At 28.4% G+C, this 18,562-nt stretch overlaps 1 protein-coding gene across 1 annotated transcript in view; it reads left to right on the top strand.

Moving 5' to 3' along the window:
* The first annotated feature begins 13,614 nt into the window (after positions 1-13,614).
* Positions 13,615-18,562, top strand: part of LOC119608784 (netrin receptor DCC) — a 390,750-nt gene continuing 385,802 nt past the window's right edge. Inside the window, exon 1 of the mRNA XM_037963327.1 lies at positions 13,615-14,542. The gene's annotated coding sequence lies outside the window, so the exon portion shown is untranslated. The remainder of the gene's footprint in view (positions 14,543-18,562) is intronic.

Genomic DNA, 18,562 nt, shown 5'->3' with positions numbered 1-18,562 from the left:
GTAAAGTATGAATAAAGCATGTTTTACTTTGAGCAATCAAAAATTAACGTGTTTATTTATGTTGAAATATTTTAATAATAAAAGCGGTCAGGAAGGCAGGAGAGTTTTGTATGTCACTATTTTGATTTAATAGGTTGGCTACAATTTTATAATTACAAAAAATACATATGTACCTATTTTCGAATAAGTCAAGCCTAACATTTCTTAACATTTTAGTATGTTAGAATGTATGTATGTCATTTTTATTATATACAAATGCAATTACAAAAATTCGTACAACAAAATTTATAATTAAGAAGTTTAGTCATTGAGATAGAGACTTTCAAGCGACTTGAGATAATGACTTTCAAGCGACAGATATGTATATGTAAGTAAAACCTTGTAGAAGTAAATATTATTTAAAAATACTTTTTCACAAACTATACATTCATATTAGTGTGCAGCTATTTTTGGGGCCATCCTAATTCAGTTTTTGTGCACTTATAATAAACAGGCAATTTATAAAGGTTTGTCTATGTAGCGATTATTAGGAAATATTTTGCGATTTTTAAAAAGTAGCAAGAGTGAGAATTTTGCATTAACTCCAATGTATTTAAGCATTTTATTAACGAAAATCTGATTTTCTGGAAAATATGGACCAATATGGGTGATCCATACAAAATTTGCTGGAGACATTAAGGTTTATATAAGTTAGTTGTGTTGAATTTCATCGAAATGTTTATAAGTTAATTAATATTCTTTCCATTTTATGAGCGGGACTCTGTATGGAAACCAGGGTCAATTGAATTTCAATCATTACAAAATTCTGCATAATTGGTAAAGATACTACTATATTTAACATAATAATGAGCTCTGAACCTATTTTTGGGGGTCCTATTGTATGGAGACCGATTTCAACCAATTTCATATATTATTTTTTCTAATTAAAGAATGTGCTGCGCTAAATCCGAATGTGGCCTCAAAATTTATCCATCACATTCAATTTTTAAAAATCAGTCAAGTGAAGTTTAAAAAAAAATTATTTTTGCCATATTTGAGACTTAACTTAAACCACTATACATTTAAAAAAATTTAATTTTTTTTGATATGTTTTTTTTTTTCCAGAATTACAAACTTACGGATCTGAATTTTCCCCTATAATTAATTTCTTACATCCAAATTTATATTCTTTCCGAAAAACTCTTGGAAGTATGAGACCTTATATCTATTCATTAAGAACTAAGACTATTTCAACGGAATTTTCAATATTTTTGTGACATGAAAACCATTGTAAAAGTGTTGTGAGGAAGACTCATAAAATTATTTATATAAAAAATAACTAAAACTCTAAGGCCCATTATTATAACTTGCCAATAACTAAAGTTAGGAAGTTATCGTACAGATAGTGTGTTTTTCGTTATTACAAGTCAACTTTAGCTAAAAGTGTCCGATAGGCTAACGGGAAGATCTCCTTACCTTTAACTTTTAATGTAAGCTTAAGTAATTTTTTTTTAAATTTGAATGAAAAATAAATTCAATGTCATTTTTCATATGAAAAATATTATTAACGGCTAAAAGTATGCTACGGTCCTAAATATTAAATATTTTCATCCAAATTTAGCATTTTCTTTCATAATAAATAAATTAAAAATTTGACGTCTTATATTTTTTTCAATATTTTCGGGACTTAAAGCTGTGATACACCGTTGTCAGATCTTTATTGCCAGACGGTTTTGCTCATGCTATAAAACCCAAAGCTATGTATACGCTATTGTTAGATCTTACAACGTTGTCAGTAAAATGTGCGAAAAATTTTTAACAACGTTTTCTGTACATTTTACTGACATCGTTGTAAGATCTAACAAGCGTGTATACCTACATAGCTTTGGGTTTTATAGCATGAGCAAAACCGTTGCAAACTAGTGTTATTTTTATGTATATATGTAGTCTTAAATATGGCTAAAAAACTTTTTTCTTAATTTCATGACACGATATATTGAAAACCTGATGTGATGGTGTAACATGTTGCTCAATCCTTTAGAAATGTATATATTTTGACTCTGGGTTAAATTTTTGTTAGCCTGTTTAATTAAAAATTTTTCTGTTAATAGCTTTTTACTAATTTTACAATTTGTAAAATGTAATTTTACTGTAATAGCCCATTCAGACCAAACGAAATTAAGTAATTTCGAGATTTCGATCGAAATCTACTCGAAATTAAGTAATTTCCCATACATTTTGTTAATTTGAAATCAAGTAATTTTGCTTAATTTCATTGAAATTAAGTTGAAATTACAATGAACATCCCTGTCTTATTACAAAAATTACCTATTTTTACAACCATGAACGAAAACAAAAATTAAAAAACAAGAAAAAAAAATACAGAAACTCAAATTAAATTGTTTTAAGAAAATTATAAAAGTGTTCAATATATAATTAAAACATAATATGTGTGCAATAGGTGTCGAAATAAGCGCAAAAAATTAGTTGAACTCTCAGCAAAATTAACAAAAACACCGGTCTGAACAGGTATGATTTCGTTTGTAATTTCGAGTTGAAATGAAGTTTCGCCTCGGTCTATATGGGCTATAAATTCATTTGGTTAAATAAGTGAAATTAATCGATTAAAATAAATTATGCTAAAAAATTACTCCTATTTTACGTCTTTATAAATAAAATTAATGTGTTTTCAATAATTTAATAAGAAATTGTTATTTTCTTTAAAGCGGTTGAAAAAAATTAAACGCCAAATATTCTCCCCAATAAAGCTACATACGCAACACTATTATATTCTCCTATTTTGCCTAATAACCTTGAACTTAATGGGAGTTAAGATGAAATTTCCAAAAATAATACGTTGCTCTATTGCCATCAGCATGAGAATAGCATTGCTATTGTATTCGTATAAGTATAACTGTTGTTCTTGTTGTTGCATTCACAAGTCAATGCACTTGATTATCTCTTTAGTTAACAAGTGGTTTTCATTCTTGTCGCGTTTGTTGAGTAAGTCGGTCGTGTTAAATTAAAACGGTTGCGCGAGTGGTTTGTAATTGTTTTTTTTTTTTGCAATGTTTAATTAAAGTGTAGTGTTTAGTTAAAATTAATATAAATTCGGTTATTAATAATGTTTTATTATTAAAAGTGTAAAAAAAATCGTAATAAAACATTAATTAGAAAATGTAATTAACTTTTGTGCGTCCGTTTTAAAATAAGCGAAAACGAAAACGTTTTATGTATACTACTTTTGTCACCAATACTAAGGCAAAATAGTAATGATACAGGCATACATATACACAGCAATGGAAAGATGATGAGATGCTTTTGGTGATTTGGTGGAGGGGTAAAAGAGCTTAAGGTAAGAAATTAGATAATTTTTTTTTGCATATATTCTAAAAAAGCTTATGGATTGATACATACATATATACTTATTTATTTGTTTCGTTATTTTTGCGCCTTTTTGTGGCATTTTTGTACATATGTATGTATGTACAAATGTATCTAAGTATTCATTTGCTAAAGCTTTGTGTGGATTAATAGGCTGGTTGTTAGGAGACAAAATATTTTGTTGTTGCATTTGCGGTATCTTTTTGTTAATATAAGTCAGTGTAAATTCCATTGTATGAAATTATGCGAAAATAGAAGGATTTGTAGGAAAATAAATTAATATAAAATATAAAAAAATAAAAAATAGGTATTTAATTAAAAATTAAAATTTATTCAAAATCAAACATTTATTACAAATTAAAAATTTGTTAAATATATTTTATTATTTTTTATTTGGGGCTAGAGAACAACCCACTCCCAGTGAGTTTTTAAAAGACCACTTTATGTGGTTAAAACTATTTATAAGTTTATGCAATTGTTCGGTTTATCCAACAAATATTTATGTATTTGTGGTTTTAAGTTAGTTAGGATAATAATCAAATAACTTAAGATTATTCAGTCAATCTAAAATTCCAATTACTAGGGTGATTGATTATCGACATTTTTTAAAAACCGGTTGCTATTTTGAAAATCCACAAAAACCCGATTAAACTGTTTCAACATGTGAGCCAATGCGGTTTGCAGATTACTCCACCGTATTAAGAGTTTTTAATATGCCCCGAAAGTTGTTGTTGGAATTAAGATTTTTGATTTCAGATTTCTTTAATCCGACTTTATTTTAATTAGAAAAATGTCTATATTCTCTACGAACATAAGTGGTTTATTAGGAACTGAATCCACTTTTTTATTTATTTTACTCATTTTTTTAACTTTAAAGTCCATTTTTGACCAACACTTTATTTGAAACGTAATTTTTAATAATTATTTTTTCTATTAGTACATTTTCTGCTAATAAAAATGAGATAAAATTTATTACAATCGTGTTAATCTTAGTTCTTTTTTTTAGTAAAAAATCTACAAAAATTTTATTTTTTAAAAGTTTTAAATCCCTTTTTGTCTCTGTAAATAACACAAAAAAAGTTTCAGCTTTTATTAACAAATGTTAACAATATTTAAGAATACATATGTACCTAAATTATTCATTTTTTACTTTTTCAAACATATTCTAGCAGCGTTGACATAAAATAGAGAAATTTCATTTTAAATTTAAAAAAATTTTCGACATTAAAAAAAATCGGTAGTAACCCTAAAGCCTTTAAAGTACTTAAGAATTTCGTAAAAAAATAAATGAATTTGATGTGTTAAAGATAATTAAATTGTTATTTAAGTAGGCCAGACAGAAATTTTTAGCGCTATCGGTCCAGAAATGCCCGACTTAGAGGAGGTCAAAGATGGACTTTTTGGTCATATATTGTTAAAGGGAATGGTCTAAGCTTTCATTTGAGTAAAAAATACAACATAAACGTCTATTTTAATAAAATAGTTAAAAAATATTTTTTTAGATAGATATCCCACCTGTATCCCATTATGGGACTATAAAGCCATTAGGAAATTATATAAGCTTTTGTTGGAGCAAAAAGGTGAGTTTTTTGAAAAAACATTAAAAAAATTTAAAAGAAAATTAAAAAAAAAAATAAAAAAAAAACTTTTTTAGAAACAAAGAAGAAATAGCTCTCTGAACTCCTTTGGACAATTTTTACTAAAACAAATAGGTGAAAAGTTACACTCATTTGAATAAAACACCGTATGACCAAAATGTCCAACTTTGACCCACTCTAAGTTCGGTAGTTCTGGACGGATAGCGCTGCAATTTTTGTGTGGTCTACTATCCAATAGTACTAACCATCAATTTCATCAAAATCGGAAGACATCTATTTTTAAAGTTGGGTCACTTGACACGAAATGACCCATATACATATATGAGTTCCTCTAACTCCCACTGGAACATAGGGCGCCAAATGATTAGGTGCGTGAATTTTGGGGCAATTTTTAATAAAAGTTTTATAAAACTTGATAGTTTTTGAATATAGAAAATAATGTAGAATTTCTGGGTAGCCCATAAAAGATTTAATCAATTTAGGACTGAACTTTATATTGGGAAACCTACAAAGCGGAAATTTCGCCCATAATTTGAAAATTTTAATATTAGTTTTTTTGTTCATAGTATTAAAAATTTAAGGAATCTATCCTTGCCTCTTAAGAGCCTTCCAAATCAAAATACAAATTCAAATTAGTCCAGCGCTTTAGCTTTTTTTAATTATTTTTTATAAATATGTTTTCAATTATCTATGTTATTTATTTGGGTACATAAATACATCGAAGATTCATAGATACATACATATATATGTTGCAAAAAAAATCATACAGAAGGAAATGATTTCCAGTTACATAATTAATTTAATGAAATAACTTACTTGCTATAAATTATGTAAGGCAAATAAGTAAATTCAATGATTTTTAACGATATTTATACCTTTATATTATTTATACACGAAAATATTTTCATGGAATTTAAGTTGCTTATCACGGAATCTATAAAATCTTGCAAATCGAATCATTTAATCTCTAATTAAAAATTCCTCCACCAATGGTGTGTTAAAAATGTTAATTTGGTCTACTTTTTTGTATATTGTCATTTTTGTGTTAACATAAGTACTAGTATTATGGTCATCCACCCCTGTAAAATGTGTTTTCAACATTTACACATGTGACCGACCCACCATTGAACATGAATTGTCTGTTGTACTGACATATAAAAATTTCTCTATAGAAATACACATTCAAGCACAGCAAACAATATGGAAACTTTGCATTTCTAAGGATGACAATCGAAAAAAAGAAAAAATATGAATAAAAAAGGAAAGAGGATTAGCAATGCAAGAAATTGTCTGCGAGCTGGTCTTTCTATATGTCACATGCGACAGCGAGTATGCATGAATACAAATATTTTATTTAGTTTTCTTTTGTATTTTATTTTAAATTTCTTTTTTAAATTTTTGATGCCTTCTTTAACCGGGTGTGAACTTTATCGTTATTTATCATGTTAGACACATTCATACCGGCAGTTAGTTGCCTTAGATTAGAATGAGGGAGAACAACAATACAAAATGGAATTAAAATGTTAAGTTTTTCAACACGATTTATGGAATAATTACAAGTATAAAGAATTTAGATAATACACATACTTAAAACTAAAGAAATTTAAACTAGAAGAGAACAAGAACAGAACTAAAACAGAACTAGAACAGTACTAGAACAGAACTAGAACAGAACTAGAACAGAACTAGAACAGAACTAGAACAGAACTAGAACAGAACTAGAACAGAACTAGAACAGAACTAGAACAGAACTAGAACAGCACTAGAACAGAACTAGAACAGAACTAGAACAGAACTAGAACAGAACTAGAACAGAACTAGAACAGAACTAGAACAGAACTAGAACAGAACTAGAACAGAACTAGAACAGAACTAGAACAGAACTAGAACAGAACTAGAACAGAACTAGAACAGAACTAGAACTAGAACAGAACTAGAACAGAACTAGAACAGAACTAGAACAGAACTAGAACAGAACTAGAACAGAACTAGAACAGAACTAGAACAGAACTAGAACAGAACTAGAACAGAACTAGAACTAGAACAGAACTAGAACAGAACTAGAACAGAACTAGAACAGACTAGAACAGAACTAGAAACGAACTAGAACAGAACTAGAACAGAACTAGAACAGAACTAGAACAGAACTAGAACAGAACTAGAACAAAACTAGAACAGAACTAGAACAGAACTAGAACTGAACTAGAACTGAACTAGAACTGTACTAGAACTGAACTAGAACAGAACTAGAACAGAACTAGAACAGAACTAGAACAGAACTAGAACAGAACTAGAACAGAACTAGAACAGAACAGAACTAGAACAGAACTAGAACAGAACTAGAACAGAACTAGAACAGAACTAGAACAGAACTAGAACAGAACAGAACTAGAACAGAACAGAACAGAACTAGAACAGAACTAGAACAGAACAGAACAGAACTAGGACAGAATTAGAACTAGAACTGAACTAGAACTGAACTAGAACTGAACTAGAACTGAACTAGAACTGAACTAGAACTGAACTAGAACTGAACTAGAACTGAACTAGAACTGAACTAGAACTAGAACTGAACTAGAACTGAACTAGAACTGAACTAGAACTGAACTAGAACTGAACTAGAACTGAACTAGAACTGAACTAGAACTGAACTAGAACTGAACTAGAACTGAACTAGAACTGAACTAGAACTGAACTAGAACTGAACTAGAACTGAACTAGAACTGAACTAGAACTGAACTAGAACTGAACTAGAACTGAACTAGAACTGAACTAGAACTGAACTAGAACTGAACTAGAACTGAACTAGAACTGAACTAGAACTGAACTAGAACTGAACTAGAACTGAACTAGAACTGAACTAGAACTGAAACTAGAACTGAACTAGAACTGAACTAGAACTGAACTAGAACTGAACTAGAACTGAACTAGAACTGAACTAGAACTGAACTAGAACTGAACTAGAACTGAACTAGAACTGAACTAGAACTGAACTAGAACTGAACTAGAACTGAACTAGAACTGAACTAGAACTGAACTAGAACTGAACTAGAACTAGAACTGAACTAGAACTGAACTAGAACTGAACTAGAACTGAACTAGAACTGAACTAGAACTGAACTAGAACTGAACTAGAACTGAACTAGAACTGAACTAGAACTGAACTAGAACTGAACTAGAACTGAACTAGAACTGAACTAGAACTGAACTAGAACTGAACTAGAACTGAACTAGAACTGAACTAGAACTGAACTAGAACTGAACTAGAACTGAACTAGAACTGAACTAGAACTGAACTAGAACTGAACTAGAACTGAACTAGAACTGAACTAGAACTGAACTAGAACTGAAGTAGAACTGAAGTAGAACTGAACTAGAACTGAACTAGAACTGAACTAGAACTGAACTAGAACTGAACTAGAACTGAACTAGAACTGAACTAGAACTAGAACTGAACTAGAACTGAACTAGAACTGAACTAGAACTGAAGTAGAACTGAACTAGAACTGAACTAGAACTGAACTAGAACTGATCAAGAACACTGCTATTTCGCCCTTTCGACAAACTCAAATTTAATTTCCTAAATTATTTAAAATTTGACGTTGGTCTCATTTGTTTATAATCCCACGTTAAAAAATCCAGTGTACCAGTAGTTTTTTTGTAACGTTTGGTAAACATTTCATATTTCATTGTGAAACGCATCTGTTACTTAAGAATGGGGGAGAATGTAGAATATGCTTCGAAAAGCTTTTATAGGATTATAAAGATACGATTTATGAGGTAAATCAGATAATCAGAATAGAAATCAAAACTTTAGTTAAAAGTGATCGTTCGTAAACTTCTTGTAACCTTCTACCTAACTCTGCTAAATTTTCTTTAACATGTCAATTCTGTGAATTTTACTTAAAACAAACATATTTTCATAAACAGGGTTTTTTGGAAAGTATTACGATTTACCGTAATAACTACATTGAACGTCTGATTTGAAAATATTTCTTTAATTTTCTATATTCTTCAAAGTTATTTATCTTTTTTTTTTAAAAAAAGAAAAAACATTATAATTTGACACATTTTGTTTAAAACCCCTGTTTGAGTTTATAAACCCAAGGAAAAATTTCAATTAATTTTCCTTTCAATTTTTTTCGCTGTTGATCCAAATATACATACATACATCCATACATGACTGTTATTTTTTGGTATTGTAAATTTTTACAACCAGACTATTCGTATTTTGTTGTTGTTTTTCCTCAGATTTTTCTGTAGCAAAGTGAAATTTTTATTTTTGGTATCATTTGTCTGGCTGCTTTATGGATAGTCCATCCTACATTGTAACTTGAGTGTATACAATTGGACTGGTACTTTTGTATATCTGGGTGTTTGTTTTTTATTTGATTGCTGTTGTTGCTTTTTTTAAAGGGAGATTAAGTCTTTAATATTTTGACATTTTATAACTGTTGACGTGTGTTATTATTTTTTAATTTTTTCAGTTGTTTTTTTACATTTTTCTCACTCCCCATTTTATATGATTTTTTAGGGTAAGTTTTTTCTTGGGGGATTTTTTAAGAGAATTCGTTCCTAAGTAGTTTAGAGATGTTGAGATATTATTCATAGATTCTTAGAATTTGCAAATGAGATAATAGTTTAAAATTATTATAATATTTACAAAAATATAATTATTTAAACCCTAGTTTGCTTAAAAATAAACTGTTCGTTTACAGAAATTTATTTAAAAATACCCTTTAAAGCAATTTTTATTGCATAACTTTTGTTAAAGATATGTCTTTTCATAACGAATAAAATTTGCTACAACTTCAGTTTTTCCTATTTTTCGCTGATAGTTGCTTAAAAACATGATTGTTTGTATTTATTTTCATATCTTGAGGCATTCATTACACTTTCGCTATCGTTTGGCGAATGACACAAATAAAATTTTGTGTAACCCTTAAAATAGACTTCAATTTGCCTCTGGTTCAATTTATGTTGTTTAATGAAATTTCACTCAACTCAAAAGTTTTTGTTTAACAACATTTGCTACAACATGCTATATGTTGCTTAAACATTTGCAGGACTCTCCTAACAACTCACCACTTTGTATACAACTCCGAAATGTTGCTAAAGGCAATTCGCTGGCTTAAGAGAAAGCTACAGAAAGAGTGATTAAACTCTTTCTATTTAAAAATTTTAAAACTCTGAAAACTAAACAACTCGTTTATTTTGGTTTCCTACGAAGTTGGTCCATCAAATTTATTCTTTTACAGATTTTTAAGGCGAATTTCTGTTGGTATTTAATGTTCTACATAATTTTATTAAAGTTTGACATTCAATATATATTTGCATTTATATATGGAATGGTTATCGTATTTGGGTAAAGAGTACACAAACATCGGTGCCACAAAATACACAGTTAAAACGATACCAGGATTGTAGGACTTTCATGTGACTGTGTTTTCTTCGTTCTTTGAATATTTGACTCTCAACACATTTTTTTGAAGTTCATTGAACGAATAGTTGACGGGTTTTTCGTTTTGTTTTTGCTGTTAATATATTTTATAGTGAAAATTTTTAGAATTAATGTTTTGCAATTTAGGGACAACTATTTTTGCATACTTACATATTTAAAGTTGATATAACTTTTTTTAGTTTCAGCTGCTATTACGACTTAATAGTTTTATTATGAAAGTTTATAATTTATGAAAAATCTTTTTATTTGGGTTAATGTAGAATTTTTGTGTTAGAAATTTAATGCAAATTGCATTGTTTTTAAAAATATAATATAACAAATTTTATACCTTAAATTTAAAAGGCCTGAAACATACAATGCGTCTTATAGTTTAGATTCTTATAGTAGAAGTATGTACTAAGATTTCTATAACCCTTGCAATCTAGTTAAAGGCAACTAAAGAATATATTTAAAATGTTTTAAGTTGCTTTTATACCCTCCACCACCTTCAGTGGCGATAGGAAACATTCATCTTTGACCCTACAAAGTATATATATTCTGGGTCCTTGTGAGTCGATTTAACTATGTCCGCCTGTCTGTCTGTGTAAAGTACGTTCACTTTAAAACTAAGCAAAGGTAATCAACCAAACTCACCAAATATATTTGTTATTGTCCTAAGCAGTTTGGTAAAATCGGTTGACGAAGTAAAAAGTTATGAGTAAAAATTTCAGACTACCTGGAAAAAATTACGTTTTTTTCCCCAATTCTTAAGTAGTTTTCTCAGAAACTAAAAGATATTTCGATGAATTTTGTCACACATTATTTTTTTCGCCAGTCATCAAGTATGTTCAAAATCGTAACAATTGATCCAATATTTCCCATAGCCCCCATACAAAGGTATATATTTCCGGTAATTAGTTTATCGTGAATAACTCCCTCAAGTATCTCGGTATGAACAAAATTTTGTACATGTAAATATAATATGAACAGAAATCATACTACCAACGTAGATCTGTATCGGTCCTCAATTGATCATAGCTCCCATATAAGGTACACTTCCGAAAATCATTTAAATGCTCATATTTTATTGACAAATAAAGCTATTGTGATAAAATTCGACACTAATATGTTTTGTCTATATATGAATCACTCTACGAAATTTTTTTTGGATAGGCCCGTAATTGGTCATAGCTCCCATATAAGGTCCACTTCCGAAAATCACTTAAACGTACATATTTCATTGATATATAAAGCTATTGTGATAAAATTCGACAGAAATATGTCTTGTCTATATACGAATCACTCTACTAAATTGTTTCCGGATAGGCCCGTAATTGGTCATAGCTCCCATATAAGGTCCACTTCCGAAAATCACTTAAAAGCGCATATTTCATTAATTAATTAAGCTATTGGGGTAAAATTCGACTTGAATTTGTTTTGTGTACATAGAAATTATTATGAGAATTTTTCCCGGATCGGTCCATAATTGATCACTACTGCCTTATAAGAACCATTTTTTTCAATTTAGTTCATTAAAAATATCGACGTCGTAGTAAAACTTGACAGGAATATGTTTTGTAAATATACAAACCATTCTTATACATTTTTTGGTATCGGCAAGATCGGCCCATAATAGCACATGCACAAGATCCACATTCTAAATCAAAATTAGTTCCACATATGCATAAATGTTAGTACCCTCACTACGGAAACAAACATTTTGTCAAGTTATCAAAAATTTAGATAGTTATAAGTAATTTTCCGAAGGTTATGGGTGCATGGATAAATATGGGACAATCCTTATAACTACTGGTAGAGAGATTTACGTCTACATTAAACCAATTTATGCAAAATTTCATTGTGATACTAATTGAATTATTGACATTCAAGACACTTTTTCGAAGGGATCCTTGTATGGGGGAAAGGGTCAAATGAGGCTCGATGATTGCGATAGTAGGCAGTATCATTGATACTTATTCAAAACAAAATTTTTCAATTGTTATAGAGATATTAGATCATTTAATAAAATTACGTTCTACAAAGCCCTTTTCGAAGGGTACGATACTATGGACATAGGTAAAATAGTGGACCGATTTCAGCCGTTTTCAATGGAATTCCAAATTTCAAAGTCCAAATTTCATCAAATTATGTTAAAAATTACGACCTGTAACGTTCGCACAAGCTTTACATGGACACACAGATCAACAAAAGGGCAGACATAGCATAGAAAGGAATTCTGAGCCGATTTGTATACTTAAAGGTAGGACCAATATTTATTGGTGTTATGAACATCAGCACAAACGCATAATACCCTGTAGGGTCTAAAAATGACATTTTGGAAATACAATCGAAATTTTATAAGAAATTATTTTGAATAATAACGATTAGATTCGGTTTAGCCGATATTACACTTTTACTTGTTTTTTATTGATTGTTGGAATAACAATAATTTTTGTGGTAAAATTTGTATTTTTTTGGTTGTCGTTGAAAAAATGTATTTTGGTTAAAAAATATTTATTTTAAACTGATTTTTTTTAATATTTGCAAATTGGGACTCTGCGATTTTTTTATATTAATAGACAAGGATTTTTTGCAAAACGAAAGACTTTAATTGAAACTTAAAATTTTCCAACAAGAATTATACTTTATTACAATAGAATTGTTCTATAAGAAATGGTTGGTTGGCTCATACTCACCAGCTGGCAGCCGGTTTTTATATGCTCATAAAGTAGCATTTTATAAGAGTAACAGTATAGAGAGACAGAGAAAAACACCCTCTTAATTTTTCCATTTCAACATAAAATTACGGCGAAAAGAAAATAAAAACCGTTAGTTTCTCTTTTTTAAAACTGAAATGAAAAAAACGACATTTAACGATCGGAAAACCTAAAGGAAAATTCTCACCACACATAACCAAATACACACTCACTCGTGCATTTAAACGGCCCAAGAAAAATTAACAAAAACAAAAAATAAACGAGGACCCCAAAACAAAACGAAAACAACGTGTAGTATGTTGCAGAAGTGTACAACAAAAAAGGAAACGTAAATTAAACAGGAGCATGAAATACACACACTCTCTCACTCACAGACACTGTAGGACGGCGAATCGTTGAATTGTAGGAAAACGATGTCATTGAGTAACATGAGTAAAGATGTGTGCACGACTAGAATTTAACAGAGCAAAAACGTTTAGTTGAAAGTAGACTTTTCGGCTAAGTTGACGTGTTTCGTAACAACGTGCGGAAACGGATTCTCTAAAAAGGAAAGAAAACATTGTTTCTTGGTTTTCAACTGAAAAATTTTAATATTAAAGAAAAATTTTGTGAAAATTTAAAAGATTTTAACATTTTTGAAAATGAAATTTAAAGAATTATAACGAGTTTGAAAAATTAAAAATAAACGGTGTAAAATATAATAACGAATTTATTACTCAAACAATAAAAACATAACTAGTGGCATACTTACAGGCTAATGCTAAAACACAAAATTAAAGCATATTTCTAGGCAAATATTATATAAATGATATATTAAGAAAACAAATTGTGTTCTTTAAACAAAAATAAAAAAGTATAGTTAAAAATTTTGCACATTTATTTAAGCGCTATTAATTCTAGGTTTTGTAAAACAAATTTACACTTTTGATTTCGTGAAAGTAAATAAAAGTAAAAACAAAATCTTAACGAAACATAAAAGCAACAAAACATATATAAAAACGAAATAATAAAAACAAAACAAATATCAATAAAAAAAAACAGTGAAAATATAAAATTAAAAGAAAAACCTAGCACAACAAAAGGCATTTTTTTATTTAAGCCCCACAAAAGCTGCTGCCAAAGAGAAAAAAAATAAAAATTTAAGAAACCTACCCAATACAAACCCTTATAAAAGGAAAAAAAGAAAAATAATTTAAACGAAAATTCCTAACTAAATAGACCAATTTTTCGTTTGTGGTTTAGAAATTTTTTGTTGATTTTATTTTGGTGATTTAAAAAAAAAAGTGTGTTTCATTCTACGATACAAATTCTTAACGGATACTTTTTCCTGTTTGTATGTTAAGCAAACAAAAACAATCTTCAAACTTTATATCAACAGCCAACCGTATTTGAAAATTTACTTTTCTTCTATAACTTATTCACAAGTAAGCAAAACTTTTTTTATACATTTTTTTATTATTATTATTATTATTGTTTGTAAGAAATGATGTTAAATAAAATGTACAATATTGTATTTTTATGTTTAGGATACTATTAGGCAATTTACTATATACGATAACATTACGAATGCTGTAGAGGCATTTTATGTAAAAGGGTCTTAAACTTTGGGCTATTCAACTGAGTATCTCAATAATATATTTCGGCTGAAATAAATTAAAAATATACATACATACGTATAGCTAAAGCTACAGTGTGTCTTTATTAATTTAAAAATCCTAATGTATTAGAAAAAAAGCATAAACTTAAAAATATAGAAATAGAAACCTATAATCATTCATCAGTTTTAGAGTTATAACATCCATTCACACTAGTAACTGTTGTTAATATTTATAGATACACATGTAGTATTAATGAGTTTTCTCGGTACTATAACATTTAAATTTGTTGGGCGAAGTCTTCTAGGAATATAAAACCACAATGTACTCTTTAACTTTAAAAAATTTTTGTTTGTATATTACGATGGAGCAGTGCAGTTTGTTTTTAATAAAAATACAGTTTTTAATCAAAGATCAAATTATTTTATAATCAGTTTAATTAACCTTAAAATAATGTTAATTTCTATCAATTATTACGATTGAAAAGTAAAGAAAAACTAAAATTTATACCAATCGACTCAGAATCACTTTCTGATTATGCTATGTCCGTCTGTGCGTAATTTTCAAAATAACGTGACATATACTGTTCTCTTGACTCAAGGATGAATGAAGCCTATTAAAAATGATTAAAATGGGCCTATTATTTTACCTATACCACCGTACCCTCGAATTGTGCTTTTGAGCTCATATTTACGTTAAATGTTTTATTATCTCTACAGAAATCGGCACAACTTAGCTTTGTGTGTAAGTCTAAATTTTACTGCCGATTTTCGTAATGATCGGCCTCATTCGATCCCAGCTCCCATGCAAAGTCCCCTTTAGAAAATGACTTAAAGTTCAATAATTCACTTATAAACAATAGTATCACAATCAAATTATGGCCAAATAACTTTAATGTAAACGTAAATCCCTTTAACAATATTTATACGGATAGGCCCATATTTACCCTTACCTTATATAAACACCTCTTTCAATCACTTTTTTTGGCAACAAGTTTTTAGAATATTTCGAAATTAAGGAAAAAATCTACTTAATTACTTTATTATTAAAAATAATCACTGGTGTACATTCTTATTTGTTTTTCTTAGTTTTAATAAAAACATTTACTTATAATTTTAAATAAAAATTTATATTAAATTTTTTTGTTGAATTAATAAAATTGTTGAACTAAAAAAAATAAAAATTTGTATTATTATTACGGTTCAATTAATAAAATTAATAGATATTTAAATGGAATTCCCAAAAATTTTCGGACAAAATTTTTCCGATTCAGAAAAGATGCTACCTTTCTAAAAATAAAACTTGTTATGTCATATGATGTTTCCCAAAATATTTTGCTTTTAGTCTTGTCCGTTCGTAAAATGGACCATTTTCTAGATTTTTTATTAATTCCAATTTTTATTTTTTAATTGAAAGATATATTTAGCTTCTAAAATTTATCAAATTTTAAAATTCTAAATTTTAAATTCGAATACCTGCCAATGAGGATATTATAAAGTTGTATTACAAAGTTTTTAAAATTTTTAATAAAAATATTTTCATTTAGTTTAGGCTTAATTTATTAAAAAAAATATAATTAAATTTTTGCAAGAACATTGAAATCAATAAATACTTTTAGTTATAAATTGAATTAAAATTAAAAAATTTGCACAATCTAACCGACTTGAAAAGACTTGTTTTCCAAGTTGATCGGTATAAATACCGGTATTCAAATACCGTTTACCCTTAAATTAGTATCATACCGGTAAAATATCGTTATCGTAACGGTATCAATACCCAATCAATAATGGTATTACACCAGTTTCATTAGCAATATCTTGCCTCTATTTGCATTAAAGTTAGCAATAGTGATACAATGCAATGTATTTAACTAATGCTCATTATCAAAACATGGGTCTATTTTAAGATGATATGTAAAACATTATAGGGCCCAATCGGAGGAGCCTCTAGATGTAATTTGCTTGTTATTGAATATCAGTCCACATTTTCTTCTAACCCTCATACAAAAGGCTTTATGTGTACCTCGTACGATATATTTTTGCAAAAGTTTCTCTTAAGTATTCATATTAGGTAATTCAAAAAGGACCCTCATAAATTCATTAATTCAATGTTACTATAAGATTCTGCGAATATACACTCTTACTTGTTCTTTTTTAACTTTTTGTTAGTTTTAACATAGTTTTTTATTGATGCCGGTATAAGTACCGTTATATTAGTTTTATACCGGTATGCCGATTTCGTTATAATTTACAATCCCCAAAATATATAGAAGTTTTGAATTTTTTTCGAGAATTTTATTATCTAAAACTAGATCCATACATTTATATATTCCTTATATTAGTGATATATGTATGTAAATTATAGTGTCCCGACCACTCAATTGATGCGTATTAATGTACTGAACACAAAAAAATATGTTTTTGGAATGGTTCTCAGTTCCCTACCAGGGATTGAAAATCCTGACCCAGATAAAAATATTTTTGCCAAAATTGCCGTAATTTGTAGTTCATACAGAAAAATCTTTAAAAAATTGTTTGGCATTTGGTTTAGTCCATTTCAGAATCTTTTAGAATTTTTTGAAAATTATATGCTCCTTATAATACAATAAAAATCAAAATTACGGAATTTTTGACACCCAATTCGAAAAGATTGCAGAAAATATTTTTTTAATATATTGTACTGAGATCAATTTAGTACATTGAAACGCATCGTTTTAGAGGTATACCTCCTAAAAAGTGGTCCACGGGGCACCCTAATGTACGTATAACAAAAAATCATTTAAAATTTCGTCAGGCAAACCTGAAATTGAATATGTGCCCCAAGAAAAAGTCCCTATATTTTCCTTTATAATTTTTTCTAACATAGACAGAACGAAACAACTAACATTTAATATTCAGATTATTAACTTACTAACAGATTTTAGCTCGAAGGCTATATTTCCAGGAAACACCTTTTCAAGAAACATATTGTACTTGTAAATTAAAAAATATTGAAGAAAAATAAGTTTTTCAATGTAATCTTTTTGTATTTCCGGTGATTTAACTAAATAAAACTTGGAGACAAAATAGGATGACGGAAAGACTCTTACAGATACCATATACATATATATTTTGTAAAGTAAAATTCCTTAACGAGTAAAGTGTTTATCTTAGTATTTTTATGATTATGTATTTGTTAGACTTATACACATGTAGAAAGAAAGAAGGCAATGAATATAGGAGAGTGTGTGAATGAAAAGCTTAACGAACACTTCTTGTGGTGAAATTTTAAAAAGGAATGTTGTTAGAACTGCTGTGACTTTTTTTTCGTTCTGCTGCTGTGTTGATGTGGGGTGTCATAGGTTTTTCTTTTCAGCTTAAGTATTTTTTGCTTTTATTTATCTATTTATTTATCGTAGGCTGCTTTGGTTTTTGTATATTCATAGTATGTGGTAGTATGTTTTTATTAATGTGGTAAATATTCCTGATGTTTACCTTTTTTTCTCTCTCTAACATTTTTCTTTTGCAGTCATAGATTATAAATGCTTTTCAAAGTAGTGGGTTTTTATACGTTTAACGTTTTGTTTACTTGCATGAAAATGTGGTAAAAAGCTGTATATTCTCTTTTAGCAAAATTATTTTTCCTTTTGTACGTCTATCCATGATGAGATTGTTTATTATGATCATCATTATGTGGTTTTTATATTTTATTTTCTTTAGATAATTGCCTTGAATGTATGAGTATTTATTTATGTTAATTGCTTTTATATGAGTATGTATTATATATATGCATATGTAGATATGTATGTATATGAAGTATTTATGTTTCAAATTCTTAACAAATTGTTATTATAATTTATTTCATTTTAAG

The sequence above is a fragment of the Lucilia sericata genome, unplaced genomic scaffold (genome assembly GCF_015586225.1).
Source record: "Lucilia sericata isolate MDLA Ls3-8-SP2 unplaced genomic scaffold, ASM1558622v1 Contig000022F_arrow, whole genome shotgun sequence".
NCBI lineage: Eukaryota > Metazoa > Arthropoda > Insecta > Diptera > Calliphoridae > Lucilia > Lucilia sericata.
Note: the sequence above shows the minus strand (reverse complement) of the source record. Positions and strands in the feature narration are given on the sequence as shown.